General features: G+C 42.9%; 2 long non-coding RNA genes across 3 annotated transcripts; one reads left to right on the top strand and one right to left on the bottom strand.

Annotated features, from left to right (window-relative positions):
• LOC150039344 (uncharacterized) lies at nt 1–8,191 on the top strand. Its single transcript, XR_016534415.1, has 6 exons — nt 1–58; nt 597–719; nt 804–906; nt 2,131–2,244; nt 6,551–6,882; nt 7,483–8,191. It is a non-coding gene; the product is annotated as an uncharacterized LOC150039344 (long non-coding RNA).
• LOC150039345 (uncharacterized) lies at nt 4,737–26,025 on the bottom strand. Of its 2 annotated transcripts, none has more exons than XR_016534412.1 (7): nt 25,753–26,025; nt 23,256–23,317; nt 19,443–19,547; nt 11,448–11,488; nt 10,733–10,902; nt 9,223–9,307; nt 4,737–5,696 (listed from the first exon to the last, which is right to left on the bottom strand). It is a non-coding gene; the product is annotated as an uncharacterized LOC150039345 (long non-coding RNA). The 2 variants fall into 2 exon arrangements; XR_016534413.1 differs by having other exon boundaries at nt 4,738–5,621.
• Nucleotides 26,026–26,653: the final 628 nt, after the last annotated feature.

Here is a 26,653-nt window from a genome sequence, read left to right on the forward strand (position 1 = left end):
GCCACATAGGAGACTAAGCTGTGAGAAACTGAAGGTCAAAACCACCAAGGGCAGCAAGGTTTGTCTTCCTTGTTTTCTTAATCTCTCGTGAACACTTTTCATTCTGATAACATTGCGGATGGACGGAGTCTTATGACTGCACTGCTTCTTCATCTTTCATTCTTCTAAAATTCTTCATCATGACTTTGCTATTGCTGTCTGCCACATGAGTTTCTTCTTTTAGCTTCACTGCATCTTTTCTAATACTTGTCTTCTTTCTCACTCTGCTTTCTAACAACTTTACTGCTTCTCCCGCTGCCTGCTTCCTTTGCCTAGTATTATTCTCACTTACTAAAGGTTTCAATTAATTTCCCTCCTAGTCTTACTAAATAATTTCTACATAGATCAGGGAATATATGCTCAGCTCCTTTTTTTCACCTCCCTTGTTGGAATTGTGGCACAGTTGTTTTCCCTGGGGGTCTGCTGGAATTATTTATATGGCTGCCTGAAAATGTCCATGCTGCAATGTGGAGAAGCGACTGCTCAGGAAAGATGAGTTCACTAGAAACAGGGACACCCAGACAAAACTGAATATTTGGGATGGTGTGTTATTGTAGACCTCTTGTCCTGTACAAGGGAGGAGTCAATCATTTCCTATAATCATGAGCCCTGGATGAGAGGCTCTCTATTGGATGACTCGGGAACCCTTCAACACATGTTTGACTGCAGTCCTATCTGAGGTAGGTTGATAAGAACAAAGTTTGCAACTCTGGCCCCAGTATTTGTGAAGTACAGGGCCAAGCAATGTGATTTATAACACTCAGATTACAGGGGATGTGAAATGGTCCATGATGAAGCCTGCAACTCGTGCTTCCGGATTGGGAAGGCACAGACTCGGCATCCCCTGGAACCCGGGATTTGTACAAGGTCAGCATGGCTGCTTTGGAGTGGGGAGAACTGCTCCTTCTCATTGTAGAAAAAATGACCTCGAAGCCTGAGAAGGTTTCAGCTTAGAATAGGACAAATACCCACATCAAACTTGCTCTCCTAGAGAAATGGCTTTCACAGACACACAGTGTTTCCACTTGAAGATTAAATTTGAGTAAAACTCCCACCCACCTGTCTCCCTCCCCAAAGGGGGAAACATGCCCTTTGCCCAGAAAGCATCAGTTACACTTTCTTGGTTGAACTCCACCCCAAAGGTTGAGCTGGCAGCTCAGATAAAGAGAGTGTAACCTAATATATTACTTCATGTCCATCTCTCCTGGAGTGCTGGGGACTCATAACCCCTAGATATCCTCATGGTGGGAGTCCATCTAAGAGTTGCTGATGTTTGGTGTAGAATTGTATCGGTGATACAGTGTGTAAGACCTGGGTGTGAAGCCCAAATGTCCAGAGGTTTCATGGCTGACATTTCTGATGCTGTCTTCCTCATCGGTCTTCAATTGGGAGAGACCATGACTGCTGAACTATTTGGTTGAAGCCTGGTGACTGAATGGAGCACCTGCCTTAAAGCCAGGGCATCCCTGGACTCGCTTGCTGGCCCCAGGGCCCAGTGTGCCCCGAGCCTGAGGCAGCTTTCATGATTCTGCTCAGTTCCATGGAGCCCATTTGCCCATCCTCTGGGAACCACCATGGGAACCAAGGAAGAAAGGGATGTGGGCAGAGCTGAGGCCAACAGCCCCATCGCAAGGTGGCTGTGTGGACGAGGGTGGGTTGCAGCCCCAGCTTCTGGGACTAGTGAAATGGCTCAAATAGGAGAGTTCCTGCTTAGCCATGCCAGAGCCCCGATTCAAAGCCCAATACTGCCCCCTCAAAAAGGTATGTGAATGTAGCCTCATTTCGATCTCTCGCTTATATGCAATATAATTGGTCATATGGAACTGGTCCTTCTTTTTGACTGTGGGCATAGAGGTCATCTCCTGATGAAAGATGACATTGCTGTGTGTGTGTGTGTGTGTGTGTGTGTGTGTGTGTGTGTGTGTGTGAGAAAATATCCCATTAAGTAGCCCAGGCTCTTGCCTCTGCCTCCAGGGTGCTGAGATTACTGGTGTTTTGCATCTTGTCTGGTCAAGGAGTGACATGTGTGTGTGTGTGAATGCACTAAGGTACCACCCTGGACTCAGCTTTGGCATTTTTCTCTGGTTTTAGCATGGCATGGGCATTCCCTCCATCCCCATCATGCTGCATGAGCTCATCAAGCTGCTCTAGCATGCCAGGTGTTCCAATGACACCATCATACGAATCGTCACTTCTGGGGCTCAGGTAAGGACGATAGAGGGGGTTTTAGCTCTGGGGAGGTCACAGAGCACCCTGTAATGGCATCATCGATCTACCCAGCATCGAGTCCCACCTTGGTTTGTTGAAGAGTGTTAATGGAGCATGGATAGGAATCTTCTGTCATGTTTGTCTAGCCTGTCCTCCTGGCTGTTGTGCAGAGATTGGTACCAGAAAGGACACACTCCTTGCACACACAGAAGTGTGTCTTGTGGAGCTCACACTTGGTGCCTTATTTGCCTGGTTCCTTTTTTTCATGTTCTACACAGTGTCTCTTGAGTACCACTGCTGCATTTATTTACCCTTGGTCCCTCATCTGGTTCCCTTTTTATTTTCTCCAGTCCTCCACACATTTCCCTTGCTTTTCCCTGTTCCTGCAAGATTTGGAACCCACGATGAAAAAGCCACAAAGCAACCCAGGAAGGAAAGACAGAAGGATACAATCTAAGGGAAATATCCTTAAATGAGCCCCCCAAAACTTGGCAAGTAGACATGGGTACCATATATGTGTACTTCTTGTTACTCAGGATTCTGAGATCTGAAGACTTCATGTGAAGCCAATCCAAGCAGGAAAGTCCATGTGACTCATACCTCCAATTAAACAGCATGAGACTGGAAGTAGAGCTTGGCCAAAGTGGTAGAGAGCTAGCCTTGATGAAAAATTTCAGGGACAGCATCCAGGCCTTGAGTTCAGGCCTTATACTCCTCTCCCCCACCTCTGTGTTTCTCTCTCTATCTCTTTCACACACACACACACACACACACACACACACACACACACACACACAGGCAGAATTCCACCACTTAGTGTTTTTCGTTTTCTTTTTAAAAACAAAAGAAGGTAGCCAGGCACTGGAGGCTTATGCATGTAATCCTAGATACTTAAGAGGCTCAGATCTGAGGCTTGTAGTTTGAAACCAGCCCAGATAACAAAGTCCATGAGACACTTATGTCCAATAAACTACTCAGAGAAATCTGCAAGTGGCACTGTGGCTCAAGTGGTAGAGTACTTTCCTTGAGCATAAATTGACGCAGGGACAGCATGCAGGCTCTGAGTTCAAGCGTCAGAAATGGTAAAACAATAACAGCAACAAAGAAGGTGAAGGAGTTAATGAAAAAGCAAATGGCTGAAGATGCTGTATTGTGTCTCTGACACTAATTACAGATCTGAGACTGGGTAAGATATAAAGAGAAGCTTTCGATTTGGTCTCATGGTTATGGCCCAGGCTTGAGAAGTGGCATTTGATAATGCCATCCTGCTGGCCGAAGCACAACATGACACAGGACCCTCAAGTGATGAGAGACTTGGAGGTAAAGCGATATAAACTGACTTACTTCAGTCTTGTCCCACCATGCCTTATATGAGGTACAGGTGGTGTAGTTAGGCTTTGTTCTTTAGGCAAATGTATTTTTTATTTTATATTTATTTTTATTTCATTATATAAAGGGGTTACAGTTAAATTCTGCAGATCGAAGGTGCTTTACTTGTCACACATTGATATCCCTTCTTATGTTTTTGTCCCCATTTCCCTCCCCCACCTCCTCACCTCATTTTTCCCCTCCTATTTCAAATAAACAAGTAAACATCTATATAATGCACTAGGTACCAAAGTGGGATAATGGAACAATAAGAGATTAACCAAAGGGCAACACCTGAGAGAAAACCATAATACGTGAATAATAACGGTCACTTATGTTAAGCTCTTGAGAAAAATGTATTTTTTTATTTTCCCTGTTTTTAAAAATTGTAATTAGTAAAAGGGTTACATGATATTTGCCAAGTAGAAGGTGCATTAATTCACATACTTTGATACCCTTTCACATGTCTTGGTACCCATTAAAAATGTATTTTTTTAAAAGAAAGTCTGTATATGCTTAATAATCTTAATTCCACCTGTGACCCATTGAATTCTCACATGTAAAACTTGGGCAGAAATGTCTGTAGGACTCTTGATTTTCAATTAACCAGCAAAAAAGAGGAAGTGTGGGTGTGGATCGAGTGACAGAATACCAGTTTTGAGTGAAGGGGGCAAGTGGGAGCAAAAAGCAAAAATGGGGCCAGGTGCTGGTGGCTGGCTCTTTCCTGTGATCTTATAATCCTAGCTACTCAGGGGCTGAGATCTGACGATCAAGGTTGAAAGGCAGCTGGGGCACAAAAGACCATGAGAGGCTCTTATTTCTAATTAACCACCAGAAAACCAGAAGTGGTGCTGTGGATGAAATGGCAGAGTCTAGCCTTGACAGAAGAGCTCAAGGACACCATCCAGGTGCAGAATTCAAGCCTCAGGATCCACAAAAAAAAAGACAATCAAACCAGGCACAATGGCTATAATCCTATCTCCTCAAGAAGCTGAGATCTGAGGATCATGGTTCAAAGCTACCGGGGCACGAAGGCTGTGAGACTTGATGGAAAGTAGAAGGTCTTGGCACTCATCTATGTTTTTAATGTTTCATATCATATGTGGACTTGTTTTAATGATTCAGGGGAAATAACTGGCATATCCCTAGATCTTGAGAAAAGGTCTCTTGAATCATATCTCCTCTCACCATGATATTAAAATCAAAATTGAGTGCTGGGTGCTGGTGGCTCATACCCATAATTCTAGTGACTCAGAAGGCTGAGATCCTGAGGATGACATTTGATGCCAGCTTGGACACAAATGTGTGTAAGACTCTTTATTTTCAATTAACCAGCCAAAAGGGGGATGTGTGGGTGTGGATCAAGTGGCAGAGTACGAATTTTGAGTGGAAGAGTCAAGTGAGAGCTTGAGTTCTAGTGCAACTTTGAGCACAAAAGATGAAAACAGACAATAATTCGAGGAAGAACTCTATTCGAATTGCTATGAAAACTGAAGTCCGCATGGCTTATAAATAATAGACATTTATTTCTCACTTCTGGAGGCTAGACCCTAGGAGAATCAGCATCTGATGAAGATCCAGTGCCTTCTTTATGGGCTTTTCCCTGCTATGACCATAAAATTGGAGGGGCAATTCAGGGCTGGGTTCTCTGGTCTTCATTTTGTTTTGTGTCAGTACTAGGGCTTGAACTCAGAGTCCTGGCTTTCAGTCTGCTTTCTTTTTTAACCCACAGAGAGGTGGCCCTCTATCAATCTAGCCACACCTCCAGTTTGGCATCTTGGGGCTCATTGGAGATGGAACCTCTCAGACTTTCCTGCTCAGGTTGATTTTGAACTTCAAAAGAACTTCTCAGTCCTTGGTCTCCTGAATAGCTAGGAATGCAGACGTCACTGGTGCCCCACCTGGGAGTTGTTTTTCTATAAGTGCATTAATCCTGTTCACGAGGACTTGACTTTCTGTCACTTACCCACATCCAGAAACTGCAAAAGCCCTCCTTGCCTTGGGGACTGAGTAGGATTTGAAAATTCAAGTTAGAGACATACATTCATTCCAGAACACTGTTTAGATCCCATATAAAATTACTGCAGAACAAAACAAGGGACAGAATAACACACTTATGAACTTGAAAATAGTCTGGAAGGATTTGCTCAAAACCTGGGACACAATGACACGAGGATAAGCAGCTTGGTCAGAAGTTGGCTCTAGTGAAGGTAGCTTTAGGATGCATGGAGTTTAGGATACTCGGCTTACAAACACTGACTTAATAAAGAACTAAGCACTGATGACTACCTACATGGAGGAGTGCCAGGCAATGAAGAAAATAATAAAAGGTGAAACATTTATATGACCTAATGAGAAACCAGAGTATATTCCATTTGTGTGTGTGTGTGTGTGTGTGTGTGTGTGTGTGTGTGTGTGTGTTGTTGGTCCTGGGACTTGAACTCTGGGCCTGGGCCCTGAGCTCTTCAGCTCAAGGTTATCACCCTTGAGCCACAGTGCCACTCCCCAATTAAGAAAACAGTAAGGATTAGAAGACATACTTCTGAGAAGATGTTCAAAGATTCCTGGGTATTTCCAACACTTCTTAGAGCTTTGGTATGTTTTCTTCAGGGTTTGCACGTAAATTGATCATTTAAAAGAGCATTTATTCATTCATTCATTCAATTACTTTTGTTCTGGTACTGGAGCTTGAACTCGGGCCTTGAACTCTCACTTGGCTTTTTATTTTCTTCAGGATGGCAATCTACTACTTGAGCCCCACCTCCACTTGTAGTTTGTTATCTGCCCCAGCTGGCTTTGCAGGATGATCGTCCTATCTCATTCTCCTAAGTTGTTAGGATTGCGAGTTGTGATGCATCCTGGTCTTTTCTCCCTGATCTGTGCTGTGCCCTGCCTGAGCCTCCAGCACAGCTGTGAACATCTGCTTCTTCACCAGGTCTGGAGCCTGGCGCCGTGGTCATTACCAGGCAGGCAGTGGATGCCTGCTTCAAGCTGGAGTTTGAGCAGCTTGTCCTGGGGAAACGGGTCATTCGAAGTACCAACCTGGATGAGCAGCTGGTGCAGAAGCTACGGAAGTGTGCTGCAGACCTGAGCAAGGGGACTATATAGATGTGATACCGGCTTGCTGGCCAGTAAGGTGCCCTGAGCCTGCCAATGGCTTGGCCTTCAGTGCTCTCTGGCCTTTGAATGTGGAGTTCTTCTAGAACAGCTTCCCTCCCAGAATTCCCTTGGTCAAATCACCTTAGCCTTCTAGGCTGTACAGAACAGGTGAGAGCCTGCCTTGGAATTGGCTCAGGCATGAACTTATTTCCTTGTGATAGGCTAAGGTATGAACTCAGAGTTTCATGCCTTATCTTGCCATGTAGGGGCACTGCCAAGTGAGCCATGCTCCTGTCCTTTTTCTTGCTGTGTGGCCAAGCCACTTTGCATTGCCATCTCTACCTATCTTGTAACTGGGAGTGTAGCCGTGAAACCCCACAACTTGTTGGTTGAGATGGGATCTTGTAATGTACCCTGTTGGCTCTGAACCATTTTTCTCCTCATCTCCATCTCCCACGTAGCTCGGATGACAGGTGTAAGCCACTGCCCCAGGCCTAGTAGGACTTTTCTGTTAGAAGTGAGTAAAGAGGTGGGCGAGACCTAGGACAAGGTGCTGTTTGTAAGGGCAGAGCTTCTAGAGTTCCTGAGCCAACCATGCTGCTTTCCCTGCTTGCTTCATCCCCCATCCTCTCCTGAGTCAGAGTGGACAGAGCAGACTTGCCTAGGGCATGCACAGGCTGAGGCTCCCTGCTCCCTGCTTGGTCTGATTCTTGTGAATGAAGCTAGAGATGTGGCACTTGGGGTTGACATGGTCTTTGTGTTTGGCAGGTGTGGTGGTGTGCATCACCCTCCTGGACCGCCTGCAGGGGGACCAGATCAGCAGCCCTCAGGAGGGGCTTGCTGAGTACCAGCAGAGGCCACAGCGGCTGGTGAGCTACTTCATCAAGAAGAGTCTGGGAAAAGCCTGAGGCTCAGAGACAAGCTGTCCCCAGGTCTGTCCATCCAAACGGATGTGCAAAGTCTCCTTTTGTGTGATTTGGAGTGTGGGCTGGTGGCCCATGCTTTAGGAGGCTGAGATCACATTCTATCCTCAGAGCAGACATCCAAGACCCTACTCAACTTGGTTTTTCATGGAGACAAGGTCTCACTACAGTTTTTTTCCAGGCTCCCTCAAAGTGTGATCCTTCAGGTCTCCAAATCCCTCATTCTCTGGTTCCAAATTACTGTCTCCATACATGGGATTACCTGACTGTTCAATTTCTATTTCATATCCTACTTTGATTAATTTGGGAGAACATATACCACAAAGAAAATGACTTCCATGTCAGATGGATGGATTTATGTGTTCATTTATTCCCACTGATGGCTTACTATGGAGCAAGATTCCATGAGATACTAGACATGAATGGAGAGGATTTCCTTTCCCTTCTTCCCTTCAGAGCAGTTCCATTCAGTTCATGACCTCCCAGTGAAACAGGAGACGGAGACCCAAATGTTATGGAAGGCAATCGACTAATTTCTTGGGTCCCAGACACTAGTGGTAGAGTGTTTGCTTAGCATATACGAAAACCCGGGTTCAATTCCTGGGTACCACATACATAGGGGGGAAAAGCCGGAAGTGGTGCTGAGGCTCAAGTGGTAGAGCTCTAAACATGAGAAAGTCCAAGGACAGTGCTCAGACCCTGAGCTCAAGCCCAGGACTGGCAAAAAAAATAGATAAATAAATTTAATTAATTAAAAAAAATAAAGGAATTAGTCCTAAGTCCTCTTCCACACTCTCCCTGCATCTTCTCTTTCCTTCCACATTATCATTAAGCACATCATGCCCATAAACAAAGACAGGGTTATTTGAAGATTAAAATTAAATCGGAAAATACTTAGAATAGTAATTGGCCTTTAAACCGTGCCATTTGATCACTAATAATGAATGAGATTTGTTTTACATGCTGATTTTTTTGAAATGTGGCCAAATGTGCTATGCTTAAAATATTTTCTGCCTTCCCAACTTCATTGCTGCCTCTGAACTTTCTTGGTTTCACTGAAGACAACAAGAAAATTGCAGGTTTTCTCTTCTCTGAAATTTGCATTCAAAATACAATCAAGATAACCATTTCTAGTTGAGTTCTGTTGGCTCAGCCTGTAATCCTGGCTACTCAGGAGGCTGAAATCTTTGGATAGTGGTTTGAAGCTAGCTCAGGCAGCGAAGTCTTCTCTTTCCATTTAACAAGCAAAAAGCAGCAAGTGGAGGTGTGGCTCAAGTGGTAGAGTGAAAAAACTAAGGTAGAGTGAAAAAACCCAGGCCTGAGTTAATGTCCCAGTACAGACACACACACACACACACACACACACACACACACACACACACACACACACACACACACACACACACACCACTGCTGCCAGCAACATCAACCTTGTGTAAATTCTTTGTCACCTAGATTTAGTAAGTTTGCTCCTCTGGGGACCCTATGAAGAATCAGGAATCATGGTTTCCTAATAAACATTGTAAGCCACATTGAAGTGCTCTTTCTGAAATGTGTTTTGCCAGTCTCATTTCTCCATACTCACCAGCCGACTTCAGCGCGTAATCAGCCATCTGCACCTGGTCCTCTCTCAGCTTTTTAAGCACATAATGAACCAAGTTTGACATTTCCTGCAATAATTGCCAGAACAGTTTTCAGTTAACAATTTCCAACCACTTCTTGGGATTTTCAACACTCACATTATTGACTTGGACTTAGGCCCCAATGCAAGTGGCAAAGTAACAGTGTGGGTGCTTCCCCTGGGAGCCCTGGCCTGGTTCTCCAGCTGGGTTTGCAATGTCCCCTTCACAGCAGTGTGGGAACACAGGAGGAGCCAAAGCTCTCTCCAGCACCCCCCACACTGCCAGAAGCATGGCGATCATTGCTGCCTCTTCCAAATCACCACACTGATTATCTAGAGCAAACACAGGCCCTGAGTTCAACCTCTAGTGTCATAAAAGAGAAAGAAAGAGAGGGAGAGAGAAAAGAAAGGAAAGCAAGGAAGAGAGGATGAAGGAAAGAAGGAAGGAAGGGAGAAAGGGAGGGAGGGAGGGAGGAAGAAAGGAAAGGAAGGAGAGAAAAAGGGAAGGCGGGAAGAAGGAATGAAAGTAGAAGGTTGGTTTTCAACCATTTAAGTTAATGTCAGGTTCTTTTATTGTGTGTATTTAGTGATATTGAGACTTGAATTCAGAGGTGTCTTCTCTTTCTTAGCTATTTTTGCTCATATTTGGTACTCTACCTGCTGAGAAACACCTTCACAGCCAGCTTTTTTGCTGGATAGTGAGAGATAAGAGTTTCACAGACTTTTCGGCCTGGACTGGCTTTGAACAGCAATCTTTGAACTTCATGTGTTCCTTGTATGATTTCCTGGGGCCTGTACTGGTGTGTGTGTGTGTGTGTGTGTGTGTGTGTGTGTGTGTGTGTGTGTGTGTGTGTGTGTATGCCAGTCCTAGAGCTGGAACTCATGGCCTGGGCACTGTCCCTGAGCTTTTCAAGGCTTGAGCCACAGCCCCATTTCCAGCATTTTGATAGTTATTTGGAGATAAGAGTTTCTCGTCCAGGCTGGCTTTGAACCATGCTTCTCAGATCTCGCCTCCTGAGTAGTTAAGCTTACAGGTGGGAGCCACTGATGCTCAGCTGTATTAATAATTTTTATGGCTGTCAAGTAATCTATATCCAAATGACCCTTGGAAGAAAGGTTCTTTATTAATTTAAGTTTAACCTAATGAGTGTCCCTTGCTTTTCTCTGTCCTGAAAAGAACTTGATTCCACAACCTAACTCTCCTCTTCCACTGCGGGTGCCAAAGCTGGGGACAGGAGCATCACACCTTTGGTGGGGAGTAGGTCCTTTTGTGATATAAAGTCATCTTTGGGGCACAGTTCTGAAGAAGTGAGTTTCCAGGACAAGCTTAGTAAGAGAAAGGAAGCATTCCAAAGAAACCCAGTGCTTCTCACCAGTGACTACTCAGTTTTGCACACAGACAACAGAATAAGACTGGCACACAAGACCACCCTATCCCAGTGCCATCCCACCTCCCACAGCCAGGCCTGCTTGCCTCATCCAGCACTTCTGGGCTGTCCTGTTCTTCTAAGATATCTCCAACAGTGGTCCAGCTGTAATTGTGTGAGCTATCCCTCATGTCTCTAAGCAATGCCTTCAGAACACCAATTTGGTCAATTAAAGACAGAATCTCACAAATTGTTCTCCAAAGTCTGGCTTTCCTTTCTGTTTGTAAAGAATCACAAGATAAAAGAAAATGGTTTCTGTGTATTTCAAAACATAAAGAATAAAGATAAAACAATATGGCCAAAGAAGAGAAGCAAAGGAACACAGAGCTGGTCCTAACTATGCTGTATAACACACACACACACACACACACACACACACACACACACACACACACACAACATTCTAATGTGTATGTATACATGTCTATGTTATTTTACTTAAATCAAGTAATTAATTAATTTGAGCTTTGAGACAGAATCTTACATGTTGCCTGGCACTTGCTAGCCAATCCTCAAACTTAAGATCCTCTTGCCTCAGCATCATGGCATTATAGGTACATACTATCATGCCCAGGTATAGGTACTTTAAGTAGATTTGCTTTTTTAAGGAGGGCAAGAGAAAATGCCCAGAAAGACTCTTAAGTGACATGAAAAAGCGAGCAAACGCTATTACAGAGAAATCGCTTAAGTTTTATATTTTTATCAAACCGTTGCAGCATTTTGACAGTACCGCAAGATGATACAGCAGAAAGTCTCACTCACTTTAAAAGTTCCAGTTGCTCCTTAGGCATACGAAATCTGGCCTGGGGAGAAAAAATGAAATAAAAAAGATAAATCCTTCTGAATTCAGGAATATTGTCCTTAGAGGACCTATACTCACTGTATCTGAAAACGCAGAGGTAAGCCCTGATCTTTGGAATAGAGAAGGATATTCAAAGTGAACTCTAAGATGACAACCTCCTTCCTTCTTTCTCAAGATGCTAAAGCCACCAGAGTCTGAGGCTGAAGGAATAAAAGGAGGGAAGAACCACAGGAGATGGGCATTGAAACAGATTGATTTCATCTTAAGATCCTAATTATGCCCAGTAATCCTAGCTACTCAGAAAGCTGAGATCTGAGGATCAGAGTTCAAAGCCAGCCTGGGCAAGAAGGTCCCTGACACTCATCTCCAATCTACCAGCATAAGCTGGAAGTGGAGGTGTGTCTCAAGTAGTTAGCACTAGCTTTGAACAAAGAAAATATCAGGGACAGTACCCAGGCCCAGAGTGCAAGCCTCAGGATTCCAGTACAACAAACAAACAAACAATGTCAGCTCCTTGTAAGCTCATTCTGCCCTGAACAGAATAGCACAAAGGGTATTTTACAGAAACTGTTTTCTAACGTGTGCTAATGTCATAATGGAAACAGGGTGAAATACAAGAAAAAATCTCCTATCTTTTCTCCAGCTAAGCAATTTAATATCTTCTAATTTAATGTAATTTTTTGTGTGCTAGTACACAGGGCCTTTCACTCATTCTCCCTTAGGTTTTTTTTTTCTTTGCCAGTCCTGGGCCAGGGTCTGAGCTCTGTCCTTGGGTTTTCTCAAGGCTAGAGCTCTACCACTTGAGCCTCAGCACCACTTTTAGCTTTTTCTATGTATGTGGTACCGAGGAATTGAACCTGGGTCTTTGTGCATGCTAGGCAAGCACTCTACCACTAGGCTAAACTCCTGGCCCTGAAAAGTATGAAATCTCCCCATAATGATGAAAAATATGAAATCTCCCCATAATGATGAGAAATATGAAATCTCCCCATAATGTAATAGTAACCAATAGCAACCACTCGAAAGTACTTTCACAACACAAACATAATCCAAAGTCTTAAAAGAATGGTCTTTAGAATAGTGCAAGTAGCTGCAGTTTATACAATGGGCTGAAGAACAGCCAACAGGATGTGCAGTTTGAGTTGGTTCGAGTCAGCGAAACTGTATACCTTATGAACCTGAATAAGAGGAGGAAATTCAAGGAATAAAACAATAAGATATGGCCAGAAACAAGACATGCAGTTAACTGCCTGTTTAACCAAGTGGAAATTCAATAAACCCCTAGCTGAGCCCCTAGCTGAGTCTTACCTAATGTGATTATAATCAATCATTACTCTGTAACTATGCTTCTGCTTCTGTAACCTGCTTCAGCCACTCATAAATATCCCCCTCTCCCCAGCCTAGGTGCGCAAGTCTCCTAGGAGATCTTGTTGCCCCCGGGCGTGCCCGGGTTCCCAAATAAACCTCTTGCTGATTGCATCCGACTGCGTGACTCGCTGTTCCTTGGGAAGGGGGCTCCGTCTGGAAGACATCCCGCTGAGTCGGGAGTCTAACATTTGGAGGCCCCAGCGAGATAGGAGACCCCTACCCAGGGACCACCGACCCACCTCCGGGAGGTAAGCTGGCCAGCAAATTTCTGTTGTCCTTTGTATGTCTTGTCTTATGTTAAGAGTATTTCTGGCATGTTGTCTTTTGTATGTCCTGTCTTATGTTAAGAGTTTTTCTGGAATCTGTGACTCGGCCGTGTCAATCTGTATCTGGTCAATCTGTATCTGGCGGACCCGTGGAGGAGCTGACGAGCTCGTACTCCCGACCGCAGCCCCTGGGAGACGTCCCTGAGGCATCTGGGGTCAGATTTCTGACCCGTCTGGTTTCCCCTTTTGGGGCTTCGCCCCAGTCTGAGGACTCTTCAGTCCAGCTGGTAAGGGAAACGTCTGGGTTTCTTCCATTGGGGGCCCGATTTTTCGGTGCCCCCAGTGTATCGGAAGGCCTCTGTTGGTCGAGGGAACGGCTTTTGCCCCTCCCCGACCGTCTGAAAGCCGCGCGGTAGGTTAAGGGACCAGTCTGTTTGTTTTGTTTCTTGTATGTCTGTTTTGTTATGTTTTACTCGGAGTCTAAAATGGAACAGTCTGAGACTGCTGCCATGCATGCCATCAAAATTTGGGGTACTTAAAGGTCTCTGCTTCTGTCTTGTTTTGTGAGGTGTTTTTTTTGTTGTCTGGTTTTGTTTTCAAAATTGGTACCAGTCTTAAATATGGATCCTTGCAATCTTTGTGTGTGTATTCTGGGCAGTTGTAAGTTGCCTTGTAAAAAAGTTTTGTTTTAAATCTGGTTCTCACCTGCAAGAATAAAATTGGCAAAACTCTCTTGACACAAACTTCCGGAAAATAAACGGCCGATATTAATTTTGCGCGCTTTAAGATCTTTGAATATGAGTGTGTGTGAATGAGTAAGTGAACATGTTCAAGGTTAAATTATCAGCATGCTGTATAAAACAATGGATAAATTTATACTTGAAACAAAAAGGCAATTGGGTAAATCTAAGTCTAAACTTCAAGAAAAATTATTAGGTTAAAATGTTTTACAATGTCTCAAAGGGTTATTGCATTGCTTTAAAGAGAAACTGGTAAAAAGTATTTTTCTAAAGTAGAAAAAGTATTTTCTAAATGAAATTTGCATTAATAATTTGATATTGAAATGCACAGAGCTGTTTACATTGTGAACATTGTATCCTGTTTAACCCAGAAGTATTAGGGAATTTAAAATCTATTTCCTTAAGTTAAAATTTGGAGATAAATATTAGGAATTAAAATGTAAATTTATTTATTAATGTCAGAGACTTTACCTATCTTTCAAAACTGTCTAGGTAATCAAATATTAAGAGAAAGGATGGGAAAACTTAGAATAGTCCTATGTGACAGTCTTGGGGGGTGAGAGGTGAACTGGCAAAGGTGCAGCCTTGGGTAAGCTGGAGTGAAGGCTGTTCACTTAACTTGGTCAGGTGAACTGAGATCCACATCTTCGCTCTTTTATTTTCTTTGCAGACTGACACTGAAAATCTGATGGTAAAATCTGGGTAATATAATTAGTATTTTAAAAGGAATGAATATTTAAAAATTTATCTCTGTATAATTTGGGTTCATGCTACTGCATTGCAATTGGATGTATTCTAGAAAAAGAAGGAAACTAAGTCCAGATTTAGACTTTTGGTGCACTGATGATGTTTACAGTTCTTGCATTGAGGAAAAACTTATTTGAGTTTAAACTGTTGCTGGAGTTTTGAAACCTGGAAACAAAGGGAGTTCCTTGGGCCCTTAAAGATTTTTCAAATGCACATAAAGGCTAAAGTGTTAATTGTTTAAGCAAATATCAGTAAAAATTTTAAAGAACATTGGAAATGGGTTTCTGAACAAAGTTTGAAATTGAAATTATCCTAAATGTTTATTTAAACAAGAAAAATTAGGACTACCAAAATGGTTGCTTAATTGCTATTTCAGCTTATTCTTGCAAGTTACTCTATAGCAATCTGCAGCAGGTCCATGGAGAAGGACAGCAGATCCTCATTCAGATGTAAATTTGGCCCTCACCAAGTTCCAGGTAAGGTCATGCTTAGAGACTATTTCTGAGTTGACCACCTTGTTGCTTCTAATTGGAGTAAAGTGGCCTTTGTAGGACTCACTGATCTGAAAGCCGCAGTTTTGAGCCAGCCCGGGCAAGGCAAAGTCCCTGTGAGACTGTGGTGTCTAATCTGTCAGAGTGCTATTGAGAGTTGCTTTGGAGCTCAAAGTGGCAGAGTGCTAGCTCTGAGCTGAAAAGCTGGGGGACAGCACTCAAGCACCAGGCCCAGGACTCAGTGGCAGAGTGCAAGCCTTGAGCTGCAGAGCTGAGGAGAGGCACTCAGGCCCTGTGTTTGGGACTTAAAAGTGGCAGGGTGCTAGCCTTGAGCTGGAGAGCTGAGAGACAGCACCCAGACCCTGAGTTCAAGTCCAGCAACCAACAAAGTGAAATGCCAATGGGACATTTATTCCTGTGTGGAGAGACACTACTGGGACAATGAAGCATCCAAATGCAGTAAGCCATAGCTTGGATGGCAGAGGTGGTGTCAGATCCTAGAGTCATTTGTGCTTGGCCATTCAAAATTAATCAGAGCCGGGAGGTCATAGAATAGTTTGTAAGCATGCCTTACTAATGCCCGTGCCTTTCATACCTGGGCAGGAACTTGTCAATCATCTGTGATAGAGGATGATTTAAATCCTAACTGAGTGAAGTTTGATTTGACACCAGCCACAAATTCAGGGTGGATGTGACGCTTGCGTCCCTATTATATGTTTAGATCTGGCAACTGAAGCATAGAATGCAGGGATTAAGTTCCCCAGAAAATCAGGAAAATGCCTTTGCAAATAGGTGCTAAGTAAGCTACACTGTTGTAGCCAAAGAAAAAGTTTGTGCAGTTGTTAAATGCTTTACATGACCTCCAATTTGGAGTAGAATATATGTAATCTTGACAGCCTCTTGGTAAAATAGGCTAAGTTTTCAGGGTCCCTGGCTAGGTATAGAGACAACGCCCCTGAGTCAGCCTGAAGAAGTTATAGAAGATGGATCGTCGCCCATCAGTCCTCTTTAGATAAAGGGACCAAAAAGTTGTTTCTTAAAAATTAAGACAGCATAAGTTAGAGGCATAAAAAAAATAGTAGTAACAAATGTGCAAGAGTAGAGACTGCACTTGTGGGGAACGGCTACAGTTTCGAGTCTTCTGTGCCTGTCTAGAGAGTGCTAAGCCTTGTTCAATCTGGCTACTAAAAGTTGCCACCCTGGTATTACTTTGGATTCTCAATCCTATACTGTCTTAAAAACCAACGGTGCCAGCCTGCAAAAATGAGTGTGCTCGGGTAAAGCAACTAGAAAAGCATTGGGAGAATTCACCAGAGTCAGGCCTTAAGTTAAGCTTCTTTAGAAATTTTGCAGGTGACCTAGCAGGAGGTGTGACATTCCATTGGAGCTGCTGTGCTGCCGGATTCAACCACCACCTTACAATTGTTTACTGAGAGGACTGGAACTAAACTCTTGGTGATGGGACCCGACCTGATTTGACAGACCACCCCCTTCAGAATGCTGAGCTCACCTGGTTCACAGATGGCAGTAGCCTTCTGGAAAATGGAGAGCGGAAGGCAGGGGCAGCTGTTACCACTGAGACTGAGGTAATTTGGGCTGGAGGGCTGCCCCCTGGAACATCGACCCAGAAAGCGGCAATGGAGGCCAGAGGTAACCGCCTAGCAGACAAAGCGGCTCGGGAAGCCGCACTTCAGAGAATACCAAGAGTGCCGGCCCTCCCAATAATAGAGAAGCCTCACCGTAGTCTTCCCCCACTATATTGAGTGCCATAAGAAAATGGGGGCGGCCTATGACTCCAAACAAGGACTTTGGCCACTTCTTGGGAAAGGAGGAGACTTTGCAACAAGTGGCTGCCCAGTGCCCAGCGTGTGCTAGGGTGAATGCAGGACAGACTAAAATTGGACTTGGAACTAGAATGAGAGGACACCTCCCAGGTGTTCATTGGGAAACTGACTTTACAGAAATTAAACCTGGACAATATGGCTAAAAAAATAAGACTTTCTTGGTTATAAAAATCTCTAACATCCTTGTCTGAAGTACTTTTCTTAAAGGATAGTGATTTGTGTGCTGCTTTGAAAGAGGAATGCTGTTTTTACGCAGACCAGACAGGAATTGTCCGAGAAACTATGAGCAAACTTAGAGAAAGGCTATCAGAAAGAGAAGAAGAATTCCGCTCTCAGCAAGGATGGTTTGAAAACTGGTTTAATCAGTCCCCTTGGTTTGCAACTCTGTTATCCACTATAGCAGGACTCATTCTAATTCTCACCTTGGGTCCCTGTATCTTAAATAGACTAGTCCAATTTGTAAAAGATCGATTGACAAGCCTTAGTGCTCACTCAACAGTATCAGCAACTTAAGGAAAGAGACCACTCTCATTAAATGAAAGATTTCATTTGAGCAATAAGAAAATGGGGGATGAAAAGTATGAAATCTCCCCATAATGATGAAAAATATGAAATCTCCCCATAATGATGAGAAATATGAAATCTCCCCATAATGTAATAGTAACCAATAGCAACCACTCGAAAGTACTTTCACAACACAAACATAATCCAAAGTCTTAAAAGAATGGTCTTTAGAATAGTGCAAGTAGCTGCAGTTTATACAATGGGCTGAAGAACAGCCAACAGGATGTGCAGTTTGAGTTGGTTCGAGTCAGCGAAACTGTATACCTTATGAACCTGAATAAGAGGAGGAAATTCAAGGAATAAAACAATAAGATATGGCCAGAAACAAGACATGCAGTTAACTGCCTGTTTAACCAAGTGGAAATTCAATAAACCCCTAGCTGAGCCCCTAGCTGAGTCTTACCTAATGTGATTATAATCAATCATTACTCTGTAACTATGCTTCTGCTTCTGTAACCTGCTTCAGCCACCCATAAATATCCCCCTCTCCCCAGCCTAGGTGCGCAAGTCTCCTAGGAGATCTTGTTGCCCCCGGGCGTGCCCGGGTTCCCAAATAAACCTCTTGCTGATTGCATCCGACTGCGTGACTCGCTGTTCCTTGGGAAGGGGGCTCCGTCTGGAAGACATCCCGCTGAGTCGGGAGTCTAACAGGCCCCTCCCTTAATTTTTTACTCAAGTTTTTTTTTTCCTACTTGAGCAAGCCATACTTCCACTTCTGACTTGTTAATGAGAGGTGTATGTCTAAGTTTGTCTGCCTAGGCTGGCTTCAAGCCTTGATCCTTGGATCTCAGTTTGTTGAGTAGCAAGCATTATAGGTGTGAGCCACCATTCCCTAGCTCAATGAGATGAGATTTGACCACACAGCTATTAACTGCTTTCCTCTCAGCAAAACTCATGAAACAAACTCATCTTAAAGGTAATACTGGTTGTGGTCTGTTCATCTGGGTGAATAAATTAAGTTTGTTGCATAAGATAGGATTTTAGGTGTAAATCCATTCAATACTGGAGCAAGAAATTGGAAACCTTTGGATTTAAACTCTTCATTGGTATGGTCTATGACCACGGAGGCTAAGCTGTATGTTCTTGGACACAGCAGGATGTGAACTCAGCCAAGTCTGGGTTTAGATTTCAGCTTCTACCAATTATAGTTGGGAAACTAGCCCCAGGCTGCTGTATTGGTCACTATAAGTGGATTTGAGCTGAGATGGATGTCAGAAAAGAGCTATCTTTTTCTGTTACGGCCTAGGGCGGATAATGTGGCCTTCGGTGTCTTTAGGAGTGGGAATGACCAACACCCAGGGGCTGTTCCTTACTGGGCTGGAATCCTGCAGGGAATGTATTTGTGCAGTCTTCTCCCTTTAGAGATTCCATGTGGCAAGAGATTTTGGAATGTAGCAGTTTCTGGCTGTTCTGGGAAATAGAAATTTCAGAGGCCCTAAGGGAATGGGCATGAAGTATTATGCAACCAAGAATGGAGCCACTGAGTGTTGAAAGGTCAATGTGTGGCTTCCATCTGGTCCTTCTGTCTGTCTCACCTTCCTCTGGAGCCATGGTGACCTTGGCCGCTGCTCCTTCATCCTCTGCCCCTAACTTCCAGAGGCCTAGCATGAAATGGACAAGGCTGGAATGCTGGGTGGGCCACAAGGGGATATTAAATGATATCTTCAGTCTGAGCTCCCTGAGACCTAACTAGTTTTGCTGTGAAGAGGAAGATCACACTGAGTAGAGTGGTGGTGTACACATACATTTAATGGTTTCCTTTTGCTGGAGTTTCTTGTGGGGTGCCTGCTGGGATCAGAGGCTATGGAGAATGTTTATAGAGCTTCTACCCATAAATTATTTCTGTTTAGATATTCTCAATATACAACCAAAATAATATACTGCTAGCTGGAAAGATATGCTAATAAGCTTCCAGGAGTCACAGTGAAATATCACCTGGTAGTGATGCAGCCGTGAACTGTATTCTGCAATCATGGCATGTAATTGTTTTGGATTTTTGAGGAAATTCTGTTTCTTTAAACCACTCATGATGTCTAAATCCTGTCAAACAAAAAAGGCCAAAGTTGATTAAAAAGCTTAACTGTAAAGATGAAACAGGTCTGTTTTCAGGGGAAAAACTGTAGGAAAAAGTTGTGCTAATGAGAAATTGCCCAAATCAATTGTCAGCAAATATAAAAATAAAACAATGGACTAAGATCACACTTAGATTCAAAGCTAGTTAGAAGGTTGAGATCTGAGAATCACAGTTTGGAGCCAGCAGGGCAGAAAAATCTGAGAGACTCTTATCTCCAGTAAACCAGCAAAATGCTGGAGGTGGTACTGTGGCTTAGGTGGTAAACCACCACCTGGAATTCCTTACTTAGTTCTTTTGCTCAAGGCCAGCACATTACTACTTGAGTCACAACTCACTTTGCTGTTTGATAAGACCATGGAGAAGCTGTCTGCCCAGGTTGTCTTTGAACCACAAACCTTAGATCTCAGCCTCCTGAGAATCTAGGATTACAGGAACCTAGCTGAAGTCAGTTTGCTATTTTGTTTTATTATTATTATTAATTAATATTTTGTTGTTCATGGGACTTGAACTCTGGTCCTGGGCATTGTCCCTGAGCTATTCAGCTCAAGGCTTAGCACTCTACTGCTTTGACCCATAGTACCACTTCCAGTTTTCTAATGATTACTTGGAGATAAGAGTCTCACAAACTGTAGTGCCTGGGCTGGCCTTGAATTGCAATCCTCAGATCTCAGCCTCCTAAGTAACTAGGATTACAGGTATGAGCCACTGGCACCTGGCTCCAGAATACTTTTTTGAAAGTACTGACAGAATAGAAAAGCACTTCTGAAAACTAACAAGTTGAAACTCTGGGCACCCAGGTCCAGAGTTCAAGCCCCACAACTGACAAAAAAAATTTTTTTTGATTAATTTTTAAAAATGTATTCTATCAGGGACGGGAGTTTGGCCTAGTGGTAGAGTGCTTGCCTAGCATGCACGAAGGCCTGGGTTCAATTTCTCAGCATCACATACATAGAAAAAAGCTGGAAGTGGTGCTGAGGCTCAATTGGTAGAGCTCCAGCTTTGAGAAAGTCCAAGGACAGTGCTTAGGCCCTGAGCTCAAGCCCAGGACTGGCAAAAAAAAAAATAATAAAATAAAAATATTTTCTATCAGAAACAATCACAGGAGATCCTCTCTGAACAATGTGGCTGTGGATGGACTGTTAGTATCCCCCATAATTAATATTGGGACCTCATACCCAATGTTACAAGAGGTGAGGTCTTTGGGGGTATAAGTAGGTCCCAAAGTCTGCCTCCATGAATGAGATTGTCACTCTTAGAAAAGTTACTGAAGGAAGTTGCCTTGCTCCTTCCACCTTGTAATTATGCTGTAAGTTGGTGTTGTCCAGGTAGAGAGTAAACTCTCCCCAGAAACTGAATCTGCCTTGATCTTGGATGTCTAGCTTTCAGACTGGGGAGTAATGAATTTCTGTTGCTTATAAATTACCCTGCCTAAGGCATTTTGACACAGTATCTTGACCCAGCAAAGACTGTATGTAACTCCTATTCACATTCTAAAGCCTTGAGAAGTTGCAAAATAAAGAAAAAAATCATTTGTAAATATTTATAAAATATGTTACACGGAGACAGATGACATTCCTAAAAGTAGTATGTCCTCCAGTGACGTCATGGAGGATAAAGATGGTTGAGGTGGGACACTCAAGAATAATCCTCTATTCAAAGGCCAACAGAAAAAGACTAACAAGATCCTCAGTTTTCCTATTCTGAAACTCTGGACCACAACAGCTCAGAAGCTATGTGCATATGGCTGTATAGGATGAGGGTAAGTGAAATGAACTCCAGGATATGGAAAGAGGTTTTATCTTTGTGATTGTTGTTCTTAAGGTACTATGTGAAGTTACTTCTCTTATTTCTCCCCTGATGGCTTATCGCATGCTGTTACTGTATCTGACTTTGCTACCTGGTATATTGTTCATTTGAAATAGGGAAGGGAAGAGGGAAAACAAGATGATTGGGAGGGGTGGGGGAGGGGAAATTAGGAGAAAAACATGGGAAGGGGTATGAATGTTCAAGAAGTAATGTACCCACTACTTGGCAAATATAACTGCAACCCTTCTATACATACCATAACAATGAAATACAAGTAAAAAAAATTCTGGGCTGGGACCATGGCCTAGTGGTAGAGTGCTCATCTTGCATAAACAAAGCCCTGGGTTCAATTCCTCCATAGCCACATACACGGAAAAGGCTGGAAGGGGCACTGTGGCTCAAGTGGCAGAGTGCTAGCCTTGAGCAAGGACAGTGTCCAGGCCCTGAGTTCAAGCCCAACTGGCAAAAAATAATCTGAAACTCTGGTCAACAGCAGATTTGAAATGAAAGGGTCCATGAACTTGAGGAAGGAACTATTAATTTTTTTAAGTCTGAGGAACAGAAAGAAGAAAGCCAAGCCAAGGCTAAGAGACCTGTGGTCCATCACAAGTGCTGTAGCCTGGGGTGACACACATGTCCTCTAGAAGAAAGAGAGAAAACACAAAAGCAATGGACTAAATAATTAGACTGAACTCTCTCAAAACTATGAGGCCCAAAATAAACTTGTTATTTACAGTAATGTAAAAGTGACTAACATGGATGTCAAGGGAATTTGAGGTCTATTTACCAGAATAAGAAAAGTCCTAGCCAGATACTGATGGCTCATGCCTGTAATCCTAGCTGATCAGGAGGCTGAGATCTGAGGATTGTAGTTCAAAGCCAGCCCAGGCAGGAAAGTCTATAAGACTCTTTTCTCCAATCAACTACCAAAAGAGCCAGAAGTAGAGCTGTGGCTCAAGTGATAGGGCACTAGCCTTGAGTAAAAGAAGCTTAGGGTCAGAGCCTAGGACTTGAGTTCAAGCCCTGTGACCGGCAAACATTTTTAAAAAAGAAAAGTCCTGAACATGAACAGATCTACTGCCAAATGCATGGTACTCCTGAACAAGTCACTAAAGTGGACAGTGGGACAGCAGGATCATGTCACTATACTCAGGTCAGAAGTCATAAACAGGACATTCAGCAGTGAATGCGGACACTAGCTCACACCTGTAATCCTGGCTACTTGGGAGGTAGAGATTAAGGACTAGGTTAAGGCGATTAGAGACTAGTCTGGATAATAAAGTTTAGGAGACCTCATCTCTATCAATGGCTGGATACAGTGGTGGGAGCCTGTCATTTCCAGTGTCACAAGGATAACAGTCCAGGTTGATCCTGGTGTTAAGTGGGACCTCGCCTTGAAAATAAACAGTGGAAAACAAAGAACAGTACAGAAAACAAAAAGAAAAACAATGGCCAAATAGATTGGAGGCATGGCTCAGGTAGTAGAGCATTGGCCCTGAAAAATGTGGGTCCTGAGTTCAACCATTAAAAAAAGGTTTCAATTTTCAAAATCTCCCTGTCTGAGCCACTCAAATTTATACGAAGTAACAGAGTTCAAGTCCCATGACCAACAAAAAAAATTTTAGAGGGTAAAATGTGATATATTAGGGATTCTTAAGTTTAATGCAACTTCTGTGATTTCAGTGTACAATTCAGAGAAAGGAACACTTTAAAATTTTTCTAAAGAAAGCTTGTACTGATTTCATAACAGATAAATGATGAAAATACTTTGAGAATATGCAATTCTACTTTTGGTGCTTTCTGTAGTCCTCTTATCCCCAACTGGAAGCATTGTTATAATCTCTTTTGTCATTAGTGGGAAAACTTACCAAAAAGAAGAAAAGTCAATGTAAACACGAGAGTTAAGATAGTCTTCCATGATCGAGCTAACCTAGCAAAAGCAAAAACCATAAAAAGAAATTAAACATTGTAATCCATTACTATTAACCTTTAACTTGGACTTTATTATTGCACTCAAGTCCACAAACTTGCTTATTCTTGCTCTTGATTATTCTAGATTGAGTCTATAAATTCACTTAATTTCTAACCTATTATCTTCAAAATTGAGAGAAAAGTTTTCATGGTTGTACAGAGAGAGAGAAAAAAGGGAGAGAGAACTCTGAAACTATAGATGCTTAATATATATTGCTTAAATATTTATAAGAAGAAAATGGAAGTACATAATCTGGAAGTCTCAAACATAGATTGAGCAAAAGGGAAAAAAAAGGTTTTGGTAGAAATTGAGTATCAAGCTAAAGAACTATGGCAAAAGCAAGGAGCTGGTGGCTCATGTTTATAATCCTAACTACTCGGGAGGCTGAGATTTGAGGCTCTCAGTTTGAAACCAGACCAGGTAGAAAAGCCGGTGAGACTCATCTCCAATGAACTAGCAAAATGCTAGAAGTGAAGGTATCATTCATATGGTAGACCACCAGACTTGAGTGAAAAATCAAAACAAGCGTGAGGGGCCCTGGCCCTGAGTTTAAGCCCTATCCTTTGAGCCTCAGCCCCACTTCCCATTTTCTAGAGGTTAATTGGCGATAAGAGTCTCATGGACATTTGTGCCCAGGCTGGCTTTGAATGGAAATCCTCAGATCTCAGCCTCCAGAGCAGCTACGATTACAAGCATGAGCCACCATGACCAGCTACAAAAATAACTTAAAAATAAAATGATGTAAAACTATCAGTAAAGAGATGACTTCCATAGATGTTTGTAACTAACTTACTTGGGTAGATGTATGGATTTAACTTTCTTCATGTCTCAAATTGTAATGGCAAAGAAATCTTGGGAAAACTCCAGCTCAGCGTCACCGGGACACTTCAGTGATCTCATATTGAGCCTAATGTATCCTGCATAAAGCAACCTTGAGCACGACCAGCCAGGATAATGGGCCATTACTACAGCAGAGACTTCCCTAACCCACTTACCTACCTGTGGAAGTACTGCTTAAAACCACACTCCATTTCAACAGTAGTGGTCACGTGGAGCGTGGTGAAAGGTTCACTGTCTAAAGAATCTCATTTAGAAATTATTGCAGACTCTTTGTGTTTGGGTGCTGGTACTGGGTCTTAAAACTCACAGCCTATCCAAGCTCTCACTTGGCTTTTTTTACTCAAGGCTGGTGCTCTACCACTAGAAACACACCTCCATTTCTGGTTTGGGATTTTTTTTGTTGTTGTTGTTGTTTGCTGGTTAACTGGAGATCATTTCTTACAGTTTTCTGCCCAGGCTGGCTTCAAACTGTAACAATCAGATCTCAGCTGCTTGAATAGCTAGCCTTACAGGTGTGAGCCACCAGCACCTAGATATGGCCTTTCTTGGTGGGCTGAATTAAATGAACATGATTAATGATTATATTACTTTATCTACTAAAGGTTAGTTTCTGTCTTTTCACTCTCTGTACCTCTACTTATCATTGTCTGTCTCTCTCTACCCTCCCCCATCTCCCCCCCCCAAAAAAAAAACCTCATGGGCCTTCACCCAGTCTCAAGACTCTGCCTTTTAAGGGTGAACATGATTATTCCAACAACTCTAAAGCAACCTTAATTTTTCTTGATATTTTTGTGTCTACACAAGTGCTTCACTGTTACTATTGAGATGGCTATGCTATTATTTTCCAATGATCTCCTTGGTAAAGTGGTCGATAGCTAAGTCAACAATTAGCCCTGTCTGCTTTCAGGTAACACCTTGTCAAGGCAAATTTAGTTATTAGCTCAAAATGCGTATTCATTATGAGGCCGTTTATACAATTCCTATGCAATTGTATAATACAGGTGCTAAGAATCTAATATCAAGCGCACTCCTCAAAGTGCATCTGCTGGCCCTTTGAAGAAAACTTGAATGATCCCTCAGGTTTTCAATACTGCTCTTTAAGAAGGATGCCATGTATGCACTGGTGGCTCTTATCTATAATCTTAGCAATTTAGGAGGCTAAGGGCTGAAGATTAAGGTTTGAAACTAGCTCAGGAAAGGAAAATCTGTGAGACTCCAAGTAACCAACAAAAAAGCTGGAAGATGTGACTCAAGTGATAAGAGTGCCAGCTTTGATGAAAAAAGCTAAGGGATAAGCTCTTAATTCAAGCACCGGTACCAGCACAGAAACAAAAACCAAAGGAGGGTTTCTTTTTTTATACTCTGTCCCCAGTCTACTGTAATTAACCTAAACATCAGTGACATAGAAAGAAGAAGGTATGCCACCGGAAGTGCTGCAATTAGAAAGAATCCAAGGGAAGTGTTAGGAAATTTTCTTTTCTCATCATTTTACAGAGACCTGTCTTAATGATGGGATCCTTCTAACCAACTACAGCTGTTTCAGAAGACCATACCCGTTTGCATCAGGGAGTTCCTGCTCTGACAGCAAGTTGTCAATACTGGAAGTGCTGCTGGGTTCTTCTGAGCAACTCGGGAAAAAACGGGTAACCCTCCTGAGCTTTGGCCTTCCACTCATTTTGTCCTGGCCAGAGTAAAGAGCTAGTGGAATGCTCTTCCCCTATTTCATGGAAGACTTGAAGCTGCGCGTAACCATTTTTTATTTGTATCTTATTGTGTGGGTGTTTCTCCTACAAGAGAGAGTATGGGAGTGGGAAGATTCTGAAAAGCCTCAGACCCTTCTGTTGCATCACTCTTGGTGACACCTCATAATGACAGATCCCCCAGCAGGCCCAGCAGGGGATATACACAAACCCACCTCTCAGCTCCTTCCCTTCAAGTTATTTTAAACCCACTGGGCCTTCTGCTTTTCTATAGCTACGCTGGGTATATTTTATCTGTGTGCTTGCTCCAATGCTATTTTGGAAAATAGCAATAATAAAGCATCAGAAATATACCCCAATACTTCCCAGTGTCACATCCCCCCCCTGCTTTTTTTTCCAGTTGTGGGGCTTGAACTCAGGGCCTGAGCACTGTTCTTGGGCTTTCTTAAGGCTAGAGCTCTACCACTTGAGCTACAGTACCACTTCCAGCTTTTTCTATGTATTTGGTAACAAGGAATTGAACCCAGGTGTTTGTGCATGCTAGGTAAGCACTCTACCACTAGGTCACACTCCCCGCCCACATCTCCCTTTTTTCCTAGAAAATTACAACCTGAAAATCGATACATTCCACTTCCATCATTTGAAAAATATTTTACCACTCATAAATATGTATTCAGTGTAATACTTTTCATGCTTCAAACATGATATGCTATTTTTGACATATCAAGATATATTAATCTAATTTAGTCATTTT

The sequence above is a fragment of the Megascapheus bottae genome, unplaced genomic scaffold (genome assembly GCF_031878675.1).
Source record: "Megascapheus bottae isolate mThoBot1 unplaced genomic scaffold, mThoBot2.hap1 HAP1_SCAFFOLD_40, whole genome shotgun sequence".
Taxonomy (NCBI): domain Eukaryota; kingdom Metazoa; phylum Chordata; class Mammalia; order Rodentia; family Geomyidae; genus Megascapheus; species Megascapheus bottae.